This window comes from Xiphophorus hellerii, chromosome 2 (assembly GCF_003331165.1).
Source record: "Xiphophorus hellerii strain 12219 chromosome 2, Xiphophorus_hellerii-4.1, whole genome shotgun sequence".
NCBI lineage: Eukaryota > Metazoa > Chordata > Actinopteri > Cyprinodontiformes > Poeciliidae > Xiphophorus > Xiphophorus hellerii.
The window spans coordinates 20,393,757-20,411,764 of record NC_045673.1 but is presented as its reverse complement, the minus strand read 5'-3'; the positions used below and the strand labels follow the sequence as shown (position 1 = coordinate 20,411,764).

Below are 18,008 nucleotides of genomic sequence, written 5' to 3'. Positions count from 1 at the left end.
TCCACTTAAGAATAGTTTATCTAAAAGGGAAATTAAATGTTAACATAACTCGGTAAGTATCTTCAAAGAGTTACTGTGGATGGTGAGGAGAGCTCTCTGGTAGCAGTCAGTCTTGCAACAAATCTGAAGAAGCTTCTGACTGAAGATTGTTGCTGTATGACCATCATTTGACGTGCTGACTGCTCAATTTCCAGGTAGCAGAGATTATATTTATCATTTACTTTTGCCGTTCGTTTTTAAATCTCTCTGTGACCATGTGGTTAGAGTGAGAGATGCTGGAGTTGGGGATATAACCCTCGCCCATTATGATTCATAGAACAGAGAGTTTGAAGTTCTGCCTTCTCTCTCTGCTCTTTAGTCTTGCTCTGCAGCCCCAAAGTCTCCTTTTCAACTCCTCTAAGATTTGCAGTTGTAGTTCAGGTATTATTTGAGCTTTTGAGATGCTAAACAGCTGCTCCCAGTTGTAAAAACAATACCTTTGTTGCCACGGTTGCACATCATAGCAAATGTATGAAAGTATAAAAGTGGGAGCAAAATTTCTTCCACCTGAAAAGCATCCAAATCCAGAGGGAAAAACTGTCCAGACATAGAAACGGAGACAAAAGTCTAAAAATAGAACAAATCAAAACTAATGTAACAGAGCTAGTCCAACATGCTGCCACCATGAGCAGTGCATATCTAGCATTGATTACATATACACTCAGACTTTGATTAGGCCATTCCAAAACCTTTAATTTTTTAGACTTTCAAAGGTGGTCTTGCCTTTTTTTCTCAGATTATTGTGCATAACCCGAGTTCACTTAAGCAGGGGGTCATAAATGATAAATGGCCTTATTTTAACTGATGGTGGACATTTTCCTGCAGGATTTTCAACTTAAGACCAGAATCCATGGTTCCATCAAGTCATCTGGACACTGAATCATCAAAGCAGTCAAAGACGATTACACTAGCAGAACCATGTATAATTATTACTATAGTAGGATGTTCTTTCTTTGGGGGTGGGGGAACATGCCTTACAAAAAGTAACAATTTTTTCAATCTACAGACGATTTTTCCCCAAAGTTAGGAGTCATCAAGATGTTATGAGGAAAAATGAGAAAGGCCTTTTGGTCTGTGCATTGAGATTGTTTGATTTATAGTCCTTGAAAAAAAAATCTCCTCAGATAGTAGAAGACAAATTCCTATGATGCATTTTGATAAAATATGCCAATAAAACAACGAAAAATAATTTTGAATGTGAGTTAATTGTAAAAATGGTAGAAAGGACACAACTTTTTTAAAGGAATATGCAAGATTTCAAAAATAAATAGAAATCATTAAAAAAAAACAAATTAAAATCACAGATAAACAAACAACCTGGACAAATTTTATTCCATTTGAATCATCCCACAGCCACACTTAATTAATAATAAAATTCAAAAACACAAGCAAAATGCCTGGGGGCCCATGAGGGCTAAACATTTAGCAGCGGTATTAAGTTGGCAACATAATAAGTGTTCAATGAATAAATAACCTGGGGAAAGATTAGACTTCACAAAGCTGAAGCAGAGCCAGAAAACAATGTGAACCTCAACCTGAAAATGACCTACAGAAGATTTTAGGATAACATCACCTTTCCTCTGAGCATAACCCTAATGCCTCTTGCGCCTATGAAATTATCTCTAAATAGATAACTATGTCATGACAAATGAACTACTTCTGTACTAAGCATATTTGTTTAATTACTAGATAATGATTCTCTAATGGCTGACTGCTGCATAATGAATATGCACAACACTGGACTGCTTGACAGAATGAAACAGATGAACGGAAAATGCCATAAACAATTACAGCCGAGCTGAATAAGGGGAGAGAGCGGGGGATGGGGACTGTGAGGCACAGCATGGTACGTTATTTTGGCTACAGTGGCTTTATAATCCTACGTACATGGTCTGCAGAAGGATCACTGGAACCGAGCAGCCAGACTTGGAAGGGAAGTTCCTCGCCCCATATATCAGCAGGTATAAAAATACAAGAGACAAGATCTACTATACTGCTGTTGGGACATTCAAGGCGCTAAGGTTGTGAAAAGATTTACAGACTTTTATTGGAAGACTTTGTGCAACAAAGCTACTAAACACAAACAAAAGGACACCCAACAGCCTGAAAAGAATCCTATAAAAAATTTCTAGCAAAGTGAATGTCAAAAATCTTTGCAATACAATCACTCTCATTGAAATATTGATGCTTCCGAACCGGTGGGATTGCATGTCCCACAGCTGTATTGAAGAACCACCAAAACCCAATTTGAGATGAATATTTACTAGCAAAAAATAATTTCAACAACCCTAAAGCAGATAAAAGGAGAGCTCCCAAATAAAGAGAAGAAATCTAGGAAAAACATCTTGCGAAGTGGAAAGCATTAGCATGCAGAACGCACTAATAACAGTGCTGCTCTTCCAGTGGCTCACTCACAGTGCCAACCTCATTGTTTAGCTGTTGCGAATGCCACTGGGTGGGAGGGAGATGGATGTTTAGAGAGAGATTTGGAGACTCCAAGGAGAGAGAAGATTTGTTTCAACATACAAAGAAGCAGAAAAACAGCAAGACTTACAAATAAGTAAATCCTTCGATGCCAGTCACTTTTCAACCCTTACTCCTTGCATTTATTTACAAATTTATATATATTTTGGTGTATAATTTGTGCCACTGCCACAGGTGAAATACATACCTAGTAGTTTAAATTGGTCTCTTAACCTAATCTATTCTACAAATTCTAGAAAAACATTTCTGTTAGAAATAATTAAAATAAGGAACCTTAGGAAAACTGATACAATTGTGTTAGATAAGTCATTAATAAGTTTGCTTTCTTTTAGCGTAAATTTTAGAAATATTTGCAAGCACAGCTAGGGAATTTTACTTTGCTTACTAAAGTTGCCTGTCCTTAAAATGCTGTATTTAATTGTTCTGTTGCCTTCATTTCTGTGTTTTAAATATATATAGTAAAATAGCACTATTAGACAAAACAGAATATTGACAATGCAGCTACAGCAACATTAACAAACATATTAGCAAACATTGTTACCTTTGTTTCAACGCTTTGAAATGTTGCTCTTTGTTAATCAATTTACAAATTTGTTGTTTGTCTAAACTTGTTGTTTATACAAAGTAAATAGTTTATCTAAACATTTAGATAAACTAAAGTAAATAGTTAAGTAAATAGTTTTCCTGGACTGAACATGATAAAAAATAATGTTTGCTTATGAGGAATGCTAACATTGCTAACAGAAATCAAAATTCCTCAAAATGTAGGTTTTTGTTATTCTGATAAATTGTGAGTTTTAGGTACAAAGTAGTTCTCCAAAGCATAACAGTAACAACTTTATTTACTAACATTACCAATATTAGCAACACTAGCAAACACAGCTACCTGAGTTAGCTTGCCTTCCAATGATGGCTTTTCTAAAGATATTGCATTTTGTTATCCTGTTAAGAAAACTAATGGTTAATATTAAATCTGAGGATAAAAATGACTAGTTTTTTTTTATTTTGGCACTTGATTGCGGTGTGAAAATAAGAATGCAGATTTAGCATTTCCATCAATTAAAAACAAAAACAGGCCATTTCACATGTGAAAGCGATGTTAATATGACATCCAAATGAAAACAAATAAAAATATCTAATTTACCAAAAACAAAACTAACAAAAGTATTGTAGCATGTATTTTCCAACATATGCCTTTTCAGTAGCCTACTGCAAACTGGGGCAAAAATAATGGTGAGAAGCCATTCCAGTGTACAACCTCATAAATATGGGGTGTGAGTCGGTCGTTTGTAACTGTGCAAGCAAAGGAGCTTCAAACAGATACACCCAGAATTAATTTTTCAGCTGGAGCTCAATTTGACACATTAATATTCACACAGGGCTCTGGGTTTATCTGGTCTCCTAACGCTATGGTAAATCTCAATAGTCAGATGCCAAAATAGGCTTAATGGAGCAGTGACACGGTCTAAATTAAACCTGATGTGAGGCTGCTAAAAGAACAAAAAACAGAGTCTATTTTGCCTTTGTAGATCTATTAATAAATTCAGAGCAAGGAAACAGACCGCTCCCAAAGGGAAGACAGCCTCAACTTCAATGGGAATGGGGGAGAAAAAAACAGTTTAGAGACAAAACACTCACTGGATGCAAAAAAAAAAAAAAGCAATTCTGGCAAAAGGATATATTTTAATTATTCTTCCTTTTAATCATTAATGGTTTGGTGACACTACAAAGGACAAAGCTAGTATTTTTGCTCATTGATGTAATCTTTTCAAAGGGTTCAGGTGGCAAAATTAAGATGCATGGTTTTATTTCTCAAAAGAACACCAGAATTTGCGTTTCGGAATCAGACAGGTGTCGCCAGGAGCATTCATGCATTCAGATATGAGGCATCGCTATCCAAGCCTACACCAAATTCAATCAACTTTTATGACTTCCACCTACTGTAGAGGCATCATTCAGCTGCCTCACCCTGCGACAGCCAGACATTATTTTCTGCTCCCTTCTCAGTGACGTAAGCCCCTTAAGAACGCAATATTTATATATGCATTTTGCTCTCAGTCTTCAGCAAATGGTGCCCTTTTGTTCCCTGCGGGGTCAACAAATTCAACCTGTCGACATTCCGTTCACGCAAATGCAGAAGCCGCCAGCGGGGGTGTGTAAACAGAAGTACAAAGCCTCAGCCTCAGTATTCACAGATTCTGTGCCAGAAGAAAAAAAAAAGAAGGAAAAAATTGCTGTCCTCATTTTAACATCCTCCTCTTCCTCCTGCTGCTGTTGTCCTCTAACACAAAAAAGCCACCTCTCAAGGGAGGCGTCAAGTCTCAATCATGGACAATATAAAGGATAAATGCAAATTTTAAGCCATTTAGTATTAGTATTAGTACCTTAGTATTACCCATTTTAAATGTTTAAATTAATACACAGCTGCAGATAGATACAAATTTACTGTACCTGTAGCGTAGCTCTCAGTGATCGTGGTTGGGTTTTTGTCCTTGTCTCTCCGTCTGCCACAATCTGGATGAAAGAAAGAGAGAGAGGGAGAGGGGTGTGTGTGTGAGTGTGTGCTTGCGGTTGCAGTGGACAAAAAGAGAGAATGGTCTCTTCGTCACTCTGCCTCCCACCCCTTCCTCATGATAAACACAGAGCACGTGGCTTCACCGACGATGCAGCACGCAGAGAAAATCACACCACCGAGAAATGAAGAGAGAAAATAGGATAATAGGGAAGGACTTGACGTAAACAGACGAGCACAAAACGAAAATTAAAAACAAAAAGCAAGAAAGGAAATTGCACGGACCTCCATCTAATGGGTGTGGCCGGCTGCTCTGAATTGACAAAGACTGAGATCACAGAATGTGCTGGAAAGCAGGGAAATATTCAATCTCATCAGAAAGTGGGGAGGAGGGAAGCCTTCTCTGAACAAGCAATTGTGACACAAAATGACTCCATATCAGCTCAACTCATCCTCACACCCACACTCGCACACGCACACACACTCAACACAAGCAGACCAGCTCAACAGCCTGTAGGCAAACGGGGGAACATTTTGTCTGGTCGGCGCTGCCGTCAAAGGATCTGACCATGTTTGGGCATGTGGGCCATGAAGTGATAGAAACACTGATAGCAACATTTACATGTCTCTGTTAGACTGATTTCTTCAGCACAGTGGTGGTTTACAAGAAGAAATATCCATCTTAAATATGTCTGCGTTCTTTTTTTCTTTCAATGTAATTTTCCAGAGATAAATGTGTGATTGTTGATGTGAGCATTAGGGATGGATAGGAGAAGTAGAGCAGTAGAGCAGTTCTTCCATTCATTGCTCGTCTGACTGTTCCAGACTGCCATGCCCTTTAGGGATTCAGAGGACACTCTGGTGCTGAAGTCTGCCATCGCATAGTAAAACGTTTGATTCACAGCTCTTATCTACTATTTTTTTAGACTCATACGACCCAGTAAGGTTGGTAGTATCAGCTGCACCTTTCATGGCGTTAGGTATACCAGACACAAAGAGGGCAGGAGGAGGAGGGGAAGCTGTGCATTTTCCTTCAGGAACAGTGAATGGTTTGTGGTTATTGGTTTTTCAGAAGTGGAATGTATTATGCAGGAAACAGCAACCTGATAAATAATGAACTAACGAGTCTTTAATACGTTGCAGGATTGGTCATAGTGCTATAGAATGCCTTATAAGTATTCAAACCCCTGGAATATGTTCATGTTTTGTCACATTGCGCAGAAAAGGATTCAAGCGGTGTGCAATTCTGTTCACCACGTTTAACTTAAAATAGAAAGCATGTGGCACAACTTCACACCTACCAAAGCTTGCACCTGATATTTTTCTAACTTTGGATTCTGGTAGTTCTCGTTCTTTCTTGTTGGACCTGCCAGCAAAGAAATTTACTTTTACTTTTCAAACTCAGATTAATCTAAAAATTCCAACGTTTTTTTTTTTTTGCAAATTTTCTGCTTTTGGAGCTCAGAAACGGCCTTGTTTTAAGAATAATTTAAAAAAATAAAAAATCTGAAATTAATCTAAAAATGTCTGAGTTTTATGGTGGAAATCCACTCCTTTTTTATATGCTGTCCTAGTTTTTTGTTTGCTTTTTGATTTTTCATCTTAACAGAGATAAATGCCTTTAGAACCGTTATGGCTTTTAACTTTTTTGGACATATTTCCTTGTAAAAGGCTTTGTGTAGCTTGAGTTGATGGAAACGTGATATACAAAAATAAACTTTCCCTTGAACTAACTCTGGAGGAGCCTCAAAGATCCATTTGTCCTCTTTTAAATGGAAGAAGAAACAGATACACCCACAGTTTTTCCTTGTCTGTTTTAAAAGACAACAAAGACTTTTTTAATTTCAAGAACCAGATGAACTATCTTTGTTAAAAATACAGTTCCATGGTGAAGAAGAAATCTTACAGGGTTCAGAGACAGGAGAAAGGCAGATTTAAAAAAAAAAAAAGAACAGGTATCTTTATTCAACAAAACCAGGACTGCATGAGGACAAAGCCTGACACAACTAAAGTTGGCACAACTGTGTAACAGGAGGGCACAACTTAAAAAAAAGAAAACAAGGATTTTGCAGCCTGTCTGAAAACCTGGGAGTATATCCCATGTAAGTTATTAACTAACACAGGCCAGGTGTGAAGAAACAAACAAGGATGTGGTATGCAAATGGATACAGGAGCTTTGTTCTATGTAATTTTGTCCAGTTGCAGGGCCAGTGAGAAGACTACATACATGTGTAATAACATAAACTTGTGCATTCAATTATGGTTTGTTTATTTATTTATTGTGGGCATTATTTCTTGTGCTAATATTACATTTTGAAAAAGAAAGGCTGAAATATGTTTTAAAAATGTACCTGCTTGACATTCATTTTCGTGATTCATATACACTTTTATGTGGCTAAATGGTCCGTACCAAGTTTCAAAGTACTCACACCCTTTTTGTAGCAATCAACAAGCTTCTCTCATAACTCTGGTCGGTTATTTGACTCCTCTTCTTCTGAGAATTAGCAGAACTCGTTGGAAATTGGTTGGTTTCCTGGCACAGACTCGACTTTTCAGCACAGTCCATAACTTTCCAACAGGGTGGAAACATTTACATGTGTCTCTTAGATTGGTTTCTTCAGCACAGGCTTGTTTCAGATGTTTAATGTTAGCCTCCTTCTTTCCATTCCAAAACCACTTTTATCCCAGTGATCCCAGTGTATTTGGGATCACTGTCTTGTTGGAACACTCACTTGTGTCAAAGTATTAACCATCTAACACAAAATATCCCTTACAGGTAAAAAGATAACCGTTCAGGATATTCAGCAAAAAACTCAGGAACCACCAAAAACTAAGAGGATGAGAGAAAAGGTTCTGCTTTAAAATCAGCACCTTCGAGCGCGGCTGCAATTGGCTGCTATTCATGTGGATAGGCTAAAAAGTACTTATTCTTTTTTGACGAGCATTGATTAACGACTAAGTACTTTCGAAGGTGTCAAGGTGAGACTAAGCCAAAGAAAACCACACCAACTTCCTTGTGTGATGGTGGAAGAATAATTAAGACGACTAGCTCCAAATTTCTTAACCTTCCCTCTAATCAACAGCTAGATGACTGAAGCTTATCCTGTTGGATGTTGCAACTGGATATTAATCCTAAAATCATTTGGATGAATAGAATGGATAAAAGCAAACTATCACTGAACTTCTAAATTGCTCCAAACCTCATATTAAAAATGTATGGGCAATACTTTAAATTGCTGCCTGTGTCAGAAAACAATCAATTCAAATATGCTCCACAAATTAAGAAGAGCGGTCAAATATTAAGGCTGCTGATGGATACTAAAAGCTTGTTGCTTCTCTCTAACTTGTTAAGGGTTTTTACCCAAATATTATTCAGGGTTGTTCTACATAGTCTAGCCTGTACATATTATTTTGACTCTGTGTTAACAAGAGAAAATGTTCAGTAGACTGGTGTAATAAATTCTAGATTTTAAAAAGTTGGAGTTATATGTTGTGCAACAGTTTAAATATATTTTTTAAAGCTTCTTTTTTTAGAATATTAATTCTGTACTGTACCAATTCATAATAAGCATCATCTTAAGTCACATCACAATATTAGCAAATCCAATTTACATCCAATCACATCAAATCTAAGTTGAGTCTGTTTGACCAGAAAAAAACATCAAAGCTGTTCACACAATAAACTACTATTATAACTATGGCTATATGTAAATTAATAATATACTATATCAAAAAATACTATTCATAAAAGGCTGCTAAGTTTTCAACATATCATGCAAGTAGGGGGATGATTTAGGGGGATCAGGTTGTTTTATTTACTATGGGTTAAATAGTTGTTGTAATAGGTTGCTGTTTTACAGAAAAACCTAAACCTTTCCCATTCCTGGCTGCAGACTCCTGTGATGCACAAGGAGTCTGGTAAATAAGGATAAAATATGGTCTCTGCTTTAAACACCACAACATTTTTGTTGCAAGTCCTGAAGTGTCACCTTTATGCATGAATGAATAAATCCTCTGCTGGCATGTTTGATGTCCCGGTGCCTGCAGCACTCACCAGCATTTTTTAATTCCCAGGATGGGGTTTAGCAAAGTGGATGGTAGACACGAGTGCTATTTTTTTAAAACACAAAAAAACTAATTAGCACAGGAAGAACAAATACTAAAATGGACTTTTATAAGCTTTGTTACCAGTGACATGCAGTCAGGGGAGGCAAGTGAGGCATTTAGAGAAGTAAAATACTAACAATCAGATAAGAGAAACTCAGTTTGTCCATCTGACTGTTCTATAAAATTGTTTTCTGTGTAATTTCAAAATATTATGGAAATTGGTCAAATTTGCTGAATGTACGCATTTCCTGTTCAAATACATGGAGAAGGGCGAGGTGAAGCAGCTGTTCCTCACCTCTGGTAGCTCTGGTTCACACACAGTGAATGATGCAGGTTGACCCATGCCCATTACTGTCTTTCTTCATATTGGATGTGCAAAATTACCTGTTTAGTTATATAATGTATTACAAAGGTTGACGTTCCAAAGTCTGTCTAATACTTATTGAATGTGTGTGTCATATTTAGTCTTCCTGATTGGTCATAAATGGTGAGGCAGGAAGTACCATGCTGCACTGATAGGGGGCAGTGCTGAGTCCCATTGGCACCATGGGCAACAGATGCTCTTCTTCTCCTGGGTGATTATCTCCATTGAAGCAGTCATACAATTAAAAATGAAGGCAAGCAAGGACAATTTTTACAACAGATATCTGTGGCAAAAGATGTAAGCTTCATATACAAATAAAGTTAAAATCATATACCGTTTTCAATTCTAATAAAAAAGAAAAATTAACAAAAAAATACATTGAATGTTTAAATGGTTTAATTTGACTGCATATGAAATATTCTTTTTTTTCTTGCCATCATATTGCTAAACAGTATGAAGCTGATTAAAGCTTAATTTAAAGCTTTTAAAATAAGTAATAAGCACAACTAATTAAGGTCAAAATTGAAATATAAGTTGTTATTTTGGGTTTTGTGTATGTGTTCTTCTGACTTCAAATAAGTAAGTGCATCACCAATAATGAACCTTACAACCTGTCACACAGACAAGTCTTATTTTCTATACGTGTATAAAAAAATACCAAAAGCAACAGCTTTATTTAAAGGACAGAAATAATATATTTAGGACCAAAGAGTTAAAATGGATAAAAACCTTTTGCCTTTGACAAACTGAAAAATGATCTCTCTCTGAGGTCAAGTTTGTTCTGGATTCCCCCTCTTCAGTTTCCTGAAGATATCACCAGGTAAAAGGTCAGACATAAGAACTGGACTGAGAATAAGTGACAAGCAACAAATGCCCCAATACAAATTTATGAAGACTTTTAGAAAACCTATTGAGATATCAAAAAATATCAAAAGATCACAGGCAGATTTGACTACTGGAGAGTAAAGTAGAAAGAAATCATGGGCGATATGAAAGTTTCTTTTCATCGATAAATTATCCTCTAACAGCAAAGTGAGAACAGACCTTTTCAACAGAGTTTTGATGCATGTCACAGCACTGAAACTGCTGATTTGGTGTACACCCTAGACTCTGGTGACAATGCAGCACTGATTTTTATTAGACCTGAGTGTTACCTCTTACGAAACAGATAATAACATTAACCTCGTCAACCTTGAACAGGAGGCTATTACTGGCATGGCTCAGCAGTGGGTCCCCGCATATTTTCAAAAATGTCATTTTTAGTATTAACAATCATTCTTCTAGTCTTCTGCAACCCTAGTTTAATTCAATTCAAACTGCAATACAATCTTTTAAAACGTAGTTGATTGTAAAAATGTCAACTGGTAAAAACCAAGCTGTGGTGACCCAGTCGCTTTTATAAAGTCTGTGACGCTTCTCAGTATCCCCTACTCCTGAGAAATCCTTTGGTGATTGTAGAGAGAAACAACTAACCTTCAACAGAAAACAAAAGTATTTTTCTGACAGGACAGAAAACGGGTCGAGAGGACAAACAGGAGACAACGACGAAGACACAGAAGCCTCAAACTACAATAAAAAACAAAGATAAAAGCTGTATCTAAGCTGATACGGTAGACTGGCTCTTTGCTGGGTCCAGTTAGGGGCCACCAAAGACTATTTCAAGCATGTTTGTTAAAATCTAAAGAATATATAACAAAAAAAAAACATTTTCACAGGTAAAGGGTTTAAAACACTGTTGAACATTAACATTCTGTTAATGTACATTTCTCTATGTGTAATTTCATTTACATATGCATGTCTGTGGTTGTATGTAATTCTGAGTGTATGTGCACACCTGTATGTATATGTTTTGTAAATATATATTTGTATGTGTGGGTATGCATTTATTACTTATAATTTGTGTACATATTGATATTTGCAAATTTATGGTTTAGCTTGTATGGTGTTTTTCTCTACACTCTACTGTTCTTTTTATTCTGTTTTTAACTTCTGTTACTCTTGTTTTGTCCACTTTTCGCCACGACATCTTCAATTTTCCACTTGCAATATTAATAAAGGATTGTCTTCTCTTATAATGAATTAAAATCTTTCATTTTCTTCTAGTAAGACTGAAATTTGACTTTGGTTTGGTTTTAGAAGCAAGCAAAAGTGCAATTAATTAGTGTTACATGTATTACCTTCTTACTTCTCAAACTATATCTTATCTCACAATTATTTTTCATCCATTGTTGCATTCCATTGATAAAAATGTTCTTAAATTATATTTTGTTGAGATGGAAATTTTGGGCCAAACTAGGAAGCAGTCCCCATTAAAATTGTTAAAAATGCTACCCTGGTCAGTCACCTCACAGCGTGAAAGTGTCCCATTACGGTTCTGAAACTGGACCGCCACAGGCTCAATCTCTGCAATTTCCCAGCGTGTCCATCAGCAGTCATGTATCTGCACAAAATGGCCTGCAGCTAACAGGACTTTACCATCTCACTGAAAACCACAGAAGACTATGTCAGCTGAATGCCAAAACCGTAGGAAAAGAGGTTAGGATTGTCAGTCACTAATAAAGGACGGTACAGTTTGAGGTAGCTCTGGTCGAAGGTCGAGAGGTGAGATATTCTTGAACCTGCTGACAGTAGGCAACAGCTTTTTTTTTTTTTTTACATGTTGTCATGAAGAATCGTTTGATATGTGAGGACACGTCACAAAGGTTTTAGATCAAACCCTAAAGCCACGTCGTTCACTGCCCAGAAAATTGGACATGGACAGTTTCTCACAGGAAGCTTCAATCTCTCACATGAGAGCAGTCAGTCATAATGTAATGCTACTATTTCTAACCAAGAATTGAAACATCACTTAAACGCCACTTAATTAATACTTTGGTCTTATTATAATTTAACAGGTACATATAAATTGACTCTGCTATTTATATTAGCTATCTTGTACAGGGTAAGTGAGCTAAGGTAAAATAGCCAGATATTTGAGCAAAAGTTATGAATGATTAATTGTTGAGCCAGATTGTAAAAACTTATTTACCCAGCAAGCCAACGGATCCCCCGCCCCCACCCTCCCAATCTTGGAAAAATCTAGATTATTATTGGTAGGGGGGACCTAAAAGTTAATTCTTATTTTTTCTTAGATAAATGGCAGATTTATTTCCTTCTTTGTTTCTTTTGCCTTTTTATATTGATATTATTTATATGCAAATGTTTTTTTTGTTTGGTTTTTTTTTTGGTGGGGGAGGACAATTCTAGACTTTTCCAAGATTGGGGGGGTCCGGACCTCCCCGACCCCCTCCGGCTACATGAACCATGTGACCGCGTATCAAAGAGTTTGAAGAGCGTCGTAACACTGAAAATTTTGTCTTGTCTACTTGCATCTTTAGTATAATTGAACTTGGACAACAAAATCGTTGCAGGGAAAAAAAATGGCGAAATTAAAAAACTGACTAGCTGGTAATCATGACCTTTTTCGGGAGTTCCACCGCAGATGCAGTGATGTCATAGACAAAAAAAAAAAAACAACTTAATATGCAATACAGAAAAATGAACTTCATAAAGTTCATTTTCTCTGACTGAAAAATATAACCCAGCACCAGGAGAGAGTAAATTTAATATTTTGCACTCCTGGACACGCAAACAAAATGATGCATTTTTGGGCTAAACACGTGGATTTGTATGGTATTTCCCTTTCAAGGACCAGACTCAATAAAACTGCCAAACCAAATCAAGTGTTTGCACGTTTACTCAAAAGCAATTTCCATACAACACCTTCCTCCTTACCACCAAGAAGACAGAAAACAGCATATGAACAAACAGACTTTGAAACAAACCCTCACCACCATATAAGACAATTCTCACACTCCCAGATGGTCAACAGGCAACCAGAACATCACCTCACAGCTTTGTGTTTTATGATCCTGACAGCACAGTGGAGCCAGCTGAGCCCAGTTACCTGCATCAGGCTAAACTACAGCTACAGGACCTAAATGACTCAACAAAGAAACACACCCAACGTTTACTGCAGCCTGCAGCAATCAAAACATACAGCAGATCCCACACCTCATCATTACCACATTCCTCTTTTAGTAAGTCCCCACATAATTTAAATTGTGTTGAGGAATAGTGCGTATCACCTGATCAGCTGTCAAGTCAAAAGTCTTCCCCATTTGTGTATGATTGATGCATTGAAAGTATTATTTTTAATCGATTGGTCTTAATATTAATTTTATACATTTTCAGTTTTCATCAGGTTAAAACCATAATCATCAAGTTTGGATGTGACTTGAGAGGCCCTAGAGTGTATTTGGAAGATGAAAACGTCTTGGTGTTCCTCCTGGATCTGTTGTTGCTGCAACCCAATCTTTAAGCAGAAGGCAATGCATCCAAAGAGTAATTCAAAGATTTGGAGACAATAATGCTCTATTGCATAAATAAATGCAACCAAAATGTTTTAAATAAAAAATTAAAAAAAACAAAAAAAAGCAAATGGTTTTCATTTGCTCACAATGCTAACAAATTCATATGCAGATCTCATTCATCGGGTATGAAGTCTTCACACCGAAACATTATTCAGAGCAATGCAAAAGATTCGGCTCTATTACTAAAAGCCCTCTTTATGTATGCATGTCTGTGCACCCTACACTCACCTACACCTGCACAAAGAAACCATAAATGTTCAAACACAGTGGAAGTGACTTAGAACTCCGTGTGGGGCTGTCAAAGCCAACCCATGCTTGTCCCAAATGTTCACTCCCATTGATTGAAACCTAAAAAGCTTTCACTCAATGCAGTGACACCACAGGAGAGCACAGTGTGTTAGCTGCCAACAGACAGACTGACCCCTGGGAGGACCGAGCCACTGTTATTATTAGAATGACTCATCACTCGGTCACACTGCAAAGTGGCCTCTGTAGATTTAACCGGCTGTGAGAGTCTGCATGAAAGATGTATGGAAAATAAGGGCTACTAAAGTGAACTCTGTATATTACATTGAATTCCTCAGATGTTTATATAATGTACATCGAGGAGTAACATAAATCACTTTGGATACCTGTGCATTAGGGATTGGTGTGTGTGTGGGGGGGGGGGGCGTGTGTGTGTGTGTGCTGCATCACTGTCGGTTATCCATAATGACTATACAGAATAGCAAATATGGTCTGTAATTTTTTGGTCTGTAATTTTTAAATGTAAAATATTTATAGCAGCTTCGATTATGTACTATTAGATGCATAGCAGTATATTTTGTTTTGTTGTTGTCAGTTGTTGTCATTAACCCCAAACCTAAAAAATGGTGCCAGATTTATTCAATAATAAATACAGTATGTAATCAAATCATGCAAAGTAAATACAAAATTCCAGTACCAATAATTTCCACTTCATACATATATATATATATATATATATATATATATATATATATATATATATATATATATATATATATATATATATATATATATATATATATATAATAATATATTATTATTTTTGATCTCTTGTAACCTATATATATATATATATATATATAAATATATATATATATATATATATATATATATATAGGTTACAAGAGATCAAAAATAATCTCATTGTACAAAGAAGTGCACAAAAATCCTCAAGTGTTTGCTCTTTTGTCTCAGCTATAGAAGCTATAAAACTTAGTAGTTCTATAACTCAATATATTCATCTCTATATATTGAGATGAATCTTCATATGTCAGTACACATTCCTATAATTGCACCACACCACAGGCCCAAGCTGATATAAATTTCACAGACCATGTCAGGATGCAGTACCTGAATATCGACTAATGCCAGCATGGCACTACAGCCACAAGAATTACATATCAAAGCTATGTGTGCACAGGCTACATTTTATAGATACATGGCCACAGCCGCGACCATGTTCCAACACAATCCACTGCAGTAATAAACCACCATGACATCAAAGCTTGTACATATTCCTATAACCCTGCATCATTATTTATGCATTTATGAATATTTTGTTTATATGCGCCTAATTAACTAGCCACAACAAACTCGTTTGTGTCCACTTTCTAATCCAGTGTGACGTCCATTAGGTTGGCATAAATTCAGGACCAGTTGAGGACAAGATGATTCATGAAGTTCTTATACATCAAATTTCAGGCCCTCTACAGATATAAGTTTTTATAATGGTGGTTTTTATCAGAGGCTTCCAAGGAGCTGCCAGCCACCTGCTACAGATAATAAGGCGAGGCCAACAGAGTACGGCCCTCCCTCCTCCTCCGTCCCGGTCCCCACAACATGCCTTTGTATGAGCTGTTGCTCAAGCCGAAACCAGGGGAGGAGGGCTTGAGAGGGAGATAATATTTATTTGGAGAGCATAGCGGGGGCGTTGCCTCAGATACAGCTAATCTTCACACCTCATTGCTGAGATGTGTCTGGCTGCTACCTTTTTTTTCTTTTCTTCTCCTGTTCCATTCCTGCTGTCTTCCGACTCATCTCTTCAGACTTCCTGGCTGTCTCTCTCTCTCTCTCTCTCTCTCTCTCTCTCTCTTTCTCTCTCTCCCCACCTCAGGGACATCAGCTTAAGGGACAAAAGGGTGGTGCAGTAGAAAAAATAATGGCGATATTATGATAAGTCCATCATATTATCATGGAATTATAATATGATAGTGAACTGATAATGTGAGGAGTTTTCAGCACAGTGGCATTGGAGATGTTTTTTAATGGTGTAGCCTTTTCCCTCTATTTACATGTTTTACATGTTCAAGAGTCATGTCGATCATAAACTCCTTTGACAAAACTTCTTTCAAACTAACCCCCTTGCAAAAATACTTGACAAGAATCAAAAAGATGTTTTATTAAGTTTGGAATCCCAGTTACAAGAAAGTCATATTACATTTTTATGCTCATGAAACAGACGCTACTGTCAGAAATCACTCACAACATCCACTAATCCTTGGATAAGTAAGATAACTTTTGACAAAGTATATGGGTTCACTGGGTACTCTGACCACCACAGTACAAAAGCCATGAGTAGGTAGATTAACCGGGCTCTCCATATTTGTTTTTAGGTGTAAGTGTGTGCATGCCTTATTGTTTGTCCTGTGTGCCTCAGTGTTGCTGTGTGATGGACTGGCGACCTGCCCAGATGTACCCCAACCCTGCTGGAGAAAAGGATCTGCCCTACTTCTGATAAGGAGATATAGACATTTTGTAACTGTAACTAAAAAAGATTAAAGAAACACAAATCCTATCCACAAGATCTGCTCACTGAAAGCTACTCCTCTCACTAGACTTCAAAGGTTAAAGATGGTATTTTAGTACTAGGTACGAATAGTTTGTCATACTTTATACCTAAAACCACTTTCCATGGACACAGAACAGGGGAGGTGTTTGGTATAAATCAAGTACGATACTCTTCCTGGTACGATGTTCCAGGAAGAGAACATCATACCAACTCAGGTGGAAATGCCATGGTTTGAAGATAAATTACTGTTGCAGGACCTGGACATATTGCCTCCATGCAATCCACCTAGAATTATATAAGGATTTGAGAAAAATTAGACTACATGTAAAAAAAAAGCTGCAGTAGAACCCAAACCCACAACATGACAATGACCTGAAACAGATGAATAGATCCAGCAAAAATTGGCTTAGAATTGAGGGTAACACTTTATTTGAAGGGGTGTGCACAAGACGGACATGTCACTGTCATGAACATGAAGGAGTCGTTATGACTATTTATGACTGTTGTCATGAAGTGTCATTCGGTAAATAATTAAATTTTTACTGCAAAGTTGCATTAAAAGTTGAATTAAAACTGTATTCAAAGTGTCAATTTTGCATTATTGGGTAAACATTGACACTGACAGAAAAGTTACCTTAACACCTTGCATTAAAAGTTCATTAAATGTGTCAACTTTGTATTGAAAATGTCATTACTTACCGAATGACACTTTGTGACATCAATCATAAATATTCATGAAGACCGCTTCATGGTCATAACAGATGTTATGTCATGTTTATGACAGTCTCATGTCAGTCTTATGCACACTATTTCAAATAAAGTGTTAACAAATTAAGAAATGGATAGTCCTTGGCCTAGTCAAAGTCAATAACATCAAGATGCTTTGGAAAGTGGGATGAACATCCAAGAAAGCCCTCAAACATTTTACAGCTGTAAGTGAGAGGTGGGACAAACTTTCCTCAGGACTGTCAGAGACTGGTAGCTGGCTACAAGTGTCTCACTGAAGTTATTTCAGCTGAATGGGGTAAAATTCAGATGAGTTATAACCTTTTCATCAACTAGAAAACCCATTTTGCTCAAGTTTAATGAGTAAAACAAGGTTAAATGTAGGTGTGTTTCATGTCAATAAGCTACAGGTTTCTCTGATTCGCTCGCTTATTCTTCTTGTACCTGTTTATTTTTTATTGTAGCATTTCTAATAAATTTCATAGATCTCTTTAAATTGTTTGTAATCCATCTATTCCTATTTTTTTTTCTGTTTGGCTCCAGACTTTC

The 18,008-nt window shown here is 36.8% G+C and overlaps 1 protein-coding gene across 4 annotated transcripts in view; it reads right to left on the bottom strand.

Annotated features, from left to right (window-relative positions):
* Nucleotides 1-5,157, bottom strand: part of ndrg4 (NDRG family member 4) — a 51,472-nt gene extending 46,315 nt beyond the window's left edge. For 3 of the 4 annotated variants that reach the window (XM_032587173.1, XM_032587182.1, XM_032587191.1), the window contains exon 1: nt 4,975-5,156. The gene's annotated coding sequence lies outside the window, so the exon portion shown is untranslated. Of the gene's footprint in view, nt 1-4,974 lie in introns of all 4 variants that reach the window. The other variant, XM_032587164.1, reaches the window with a different exon arrangement.
* Nucleotides 5,158-18,008: the final 12,851 nt, after the last annotated feature.